The sequence below is a fragment of the Amblyomma americanum genome, chromosome 4, assembly GCF_052857255.1.
Source record: "Amblyomma americanum isolate KBUSLIRL-KWMA chromosome 4, ASM5285725v1, whole genome shotgun sequence".
Taxonomy (NCBI): domain Eukaryota; kingdom Metazoa; phylum Arthropoda; class Arachnida; order Ixodida; family Ixodidae; genus Amblyomma; species Amblyomma americanum.
In genome coordinates this window covers 120,869,601-120,873,986 of record NC_135500.1, presented here as the reverse complement: position 1 = coordinate 120,873,986, position 4,386 = coordinate 120,869,601, and the positions used below count along the sequence as shown (strand labels likewise).

At 49.6% G+C, this 4,386-nt stretch overlaps 1 pseudogene; it reads left to right on the top strand.

Moving 5' to 3' along the window:
- The first annotated feature begins 2,974 nt into the window (after positions 1–2,974).
- LOC144130714 (U2 spliceosomal RNA) lies at positions 2,975–3,129 on the top strand (annotated as a pseudogene).
- The last annotated feature ends 1,257 nt before the right edge of the window (positions 3,130–4,386 follow it).

The window sequence follows — 4,386 nt, the reverse complement described above, 5'->3', positions numbered from 1 at the left end:
TAGCCCAGCTAATCCAGGATATACAAGAGGAAAGCGAAATTGAGATCTCCACTCACCCACCACACCAGTGTGGTTGCGGCGCACGCGAGCTCTCCTTTTCAATCCTCCGACATGTTATCAGGTATGCGACGTAGCAGGGGAAGCGAGCGGAGGTGAGCGCAACGACGAGGAACGCGGTGTGACGTCATACCAAACGGTGGCGGCGGCGATCCGCGTGGTGTGATGTCATGGCAGATGGCGCGGTGAGCGCGCAAAACACAGTAACCGTCTCACATATCTCGGTGGACACCAGAACCGCGCCGTAAAGGAAGGGATAAAGGACGGAGGGAAAGAAGAACGAGAGAGCTGAAAATTGAAAGTTGCCTTTTTAGGAAAGGCGCGGCACTGCGCAGTGGCAGAACACCTGTGGTTCGGTGCTACTAGTGGCGCATGCGCAGTTGGGACTAGGAAGAGAGAGAGAGAAATGCGCCGTGCCCCCTCACTGCTCCTCGCCCATGCGCAACACGGCTCTCCAGGAATCACGCTAAACTGCTCAACCTGCGGCCAGTAAAGCATTCGCTTTAAAAAATCCCCAATTGGTCGAAATTATTCGGGAGCCCTCCAGTACAGCACCTCTCCCTTCACTTCTTCTCTCAGTCCCTTCTTTATTCGTTCTCTCGCAGCGCGGTTCAGGTGTCCATTTTGTGAGATACTGCGCCATTTCATTTCCCCAACAGGCAATTCGATACACATGGTGTGGGCATGTACACAGAATCCTCACCTTCTCTCTTCTCCTGCCGGAATGGCATGGAGCCCCAAATGCTCTGGTAAAGCAGACGTGCGACGGGGCCTCGTCGTGCGGTGTCCCGGACAAAGGGTACCGACCATGTCGTGTGGTTTTCTGACTCCCAAACTCTTTAAAAGAAAAAGCTTTACTACGCCAGCCAGAGAGCCATTTCGGCCCATCGCGCACTTCAGCCGTATGCCGTATGCCGTGTGCCGTGGCCGACGAACGAGCTTGAGGCGCCGTTGCCTAACAACGCCGCAGCCGCGCTCCAACAGATGGCACTGCCATCGAGGCCGCTATAGAAATTGCGGAAAAGGAACATAGGCCCTTATTGCTAGCATTTCTGGATATTAGGGGAGCCTATGACAACGTTACTCAGGAGCATTTGTGGGACATATTGGGCACATTGGATGTGGAAAATGGAGTAATTAATCTTTTAAAAGATATATATAGAGGTAACAGAGTGCTCATAAAATGGGAAAAAAATGTATCAGGGCCTGTAGAGATACAGCGGGGGCTTAGACAAGGATGTCCTCTGTCCCCTTTGTTGTTCATGTTGTACCTGCAAGGTTTGGAGGCCAAGCTAGAGGGGAGCGGACTAGGTTTCAACCTATCTTTTTTCAAGCAAGGGGAATTGATTAAACAGACATTACCGGGACTAATATATGCGGACGATATAGTGATAATGGCTGACAACAAGGAAGACCTGCAGAAGTTGTTAGACATATGCAGTACAGAGGGAGATAGATTAGGCTTCAAGTATAGTAAGGAAAAATCTGCAGTCATGACATTTAATGAAGAGGGCGGCGAGCATAGAATACAGGAGTTCGTGCTAAAGGTAGTGAATGAGTACAAGTATCTTGGGGTGTGGATAAATAACAGTGTTGAGTATCTGACAGAGCATGAAAAATATGTCATGAATAAAGCTAGTAGGAATGCAGCTGTCATGAAAAATAGGGCACTGTGGAATTACAATAGGTATGAGGTGGTAAGAGGGATCTGGAAAGGGGTGATGGTCCCTAGCCTGACCTTCGGGAATGCGGTCCTGTGTATGAGGCCAGATGTTCAAGCAAGGCTGGAAATTAGGCAACGGGGAGTAGGCAGGTTAGCTTTGGGAGCACATGGCAATACACCAAATCAGGGGGTACAGGGTGATATGGGATGGGCGTCTTTCGAGAGCAGAGAGGCTAGCAGTAAGATAGCATTTGAGGAACGATTGAGAAGGATGGAGGAAAAGCGGTGGGCTAGGAAAGTTTTCAGATACCTGTATATAAAGAATGTTGACACGAAATGGAGAAAGCGAACTAAAAAATTGACAAGCAAATATCTGGACAGCAGTAAGGGGGCAAATCAGCATTTATCGGTTAAGAAAAAGGTTAAAGGAACAGAGAGAGCGTTGTGGAAAACAGGGATGCTGACGAAATCGGCACTGGAAACATACCGGACCTTTAAACAGGAAATTGTCAAAGAAAATATCTATGATAATTGTAGGGGAAGTTCTTTGTTGTTTGAGGCCAGGACTGGAGTTTTGCGGACTAAGAAGTATAGAGTCAGGTACCAGGAGATAGACACTTTGTGCATTGCGTGCGGAGAGGAGGAGGAAACGGCTGAACACTTGATACTTTTCTGTAAAGGGCTTCACCCTACAGTGGAAGGCAGCGGAGCTGACTTACCCAAGGCATTGGGGTTTAGGGATAGTGAAGGGAAAGTGGATTTTAAGAGGTTAGAAGTAACCAAGCGAAGGTTATCTGATTGGTGGCTAAAAGCAAGACAGGAGTAAAATTTCACAAGACATGGCTAGGTGGCTTGAGCCACCGCCCGATGTAAAGGGTTCAGCCGTATCCATCCATCCATCCATCCTGCCGTCACCGCTCGCTCCAGCATATGTGCTCCGCTGGGGTAGAGGGAGAGGAGATATCGCCTCGCTGTTGTATTGAATTGTATATCTTCGCTTACGGCGCGGTTCAGGTGTACAACGATATATGAGACAGATACTGCGCCATTTCCTTTCCCCCAAAACCAATTAATATTTCTTCTTCTCTTTTCCAATCAGAAAAGCCGTGCGTGGTGAAAGCACTAGGGTTGCTTGAAATCGGAAATAGTTTGCACATGAAACAGTAAACGGAACCTTTGGACTCCGAGTACATTAACCAGTGTCGCTCGTACGCCTCCCCATTTACAGCCTTTCGCACGAAAAGATGAGGTGACATATATTCATGCAGAGAATGTCCAGACCCCGTAGAGTATCTGTTACGGGTCCAATTGGACTTATTTTTGGAAATGTGGTGGAAATTTGAAGGTTGCTTCACTTCCGCCACCGGTTGGCCCGGTATTGCACTGCCTCCGGGATCGGCCTTGTTTTTAGTGTGTCTTTACTATCCTGTCTTTCTATCCCTTGTTTAAACTCTCTTACTATCTGCACGTGGTTCCGATTGTGGCTCGGCTTGAGCCAGTGAGCAGGCCTGTGCATTTTCCTTTTCTTTCTTCCTGGCAACAACAGACAGACAGAGGTGACATATAGCGTTTCTGAGTTTTGTATTGCCTTACGGAAGACAGCAAATTTTCTGCCCGATTTTGAAAATACAATGGCCCTTTCTCAAGGCATACACTCCGAAAGCTGTCAGTAATAACGTCCGGCCACTTAGCAGGGTCACTTCGGAGAATCTCGCAAAGTACCTCTTGCTGCGGGGATGTCTGTACTTCTCTGTTGCCGCAACGAGAAGCCGTCTCATTTGTCCTCTCGAGGCACACTTTGTGGATGGGAACATGATTATTTGAAGCCGAACTAACAGGAAACAAGTGAGTCGGTTCTTGGAGTGTTGTTTCCTGGCGCTCGTCAGTAGAAGGAGGCTCATCGGGCAGGTTTGGCACCTGTTGATCAGCAGTAGTAGACGTCGGACGTGGCGGACCGGACACCTGGAGCTCTGTGGCAGAGGCCCGGCCGAGTAGCATAGACTTTGCCGACTCAGGAACAGGACAGGGCTCGGTTAGCGTCGGTTGCTCAGAAATATGGACGACCGAGGTTGGCACCGTTTTCACAGGATCCAGACAACCAAGATGAGTCAAACCTTGCTTCTTGCCAGGAAATCGTGGTGATGGAGTTGGCAAGTCCTCCACAGAAACATAGTCGGTACTATTGAGAGTTTGACACGGACTCTGGGTAGAGAGATCATACTGCTCCTCGGAAGCTGCATTCAGTAGGTACTTTGCCATCTTTGGTAGCTTCTTTTCCCGCACTTCTCTTTCTAACTTCGCCTTTAGTTCAGACGCACCACTTTGATGCTTCCGACCGAGCATTTTCGCGTGAATGAATGCTAATTGTTCACCGCACCGGGCACTTCGTCAGTCCGACGCGACCGCAGATGTCCAACGGTGGCCGTCCCGATGACTGGCGCACGCTGCCTAGATGGTCCGTGGCTGGCCGAGAGTGGTGCGCCCGCGGGAGCTCCTCAGCGGGCGGGCTTATGAAAGCTTAACCGGCGGCTCGGGGCTGAATCGCAGCTCGCGATCAACTTCCTTTCATAGACGCGCGTTGCGTCTGTCTATTACTAGCGCCAAAGCAGGCCTTCACATACGCATAGAGTTCGTTGTACAAATCCCTCCTTCTCCGTACAAACTCA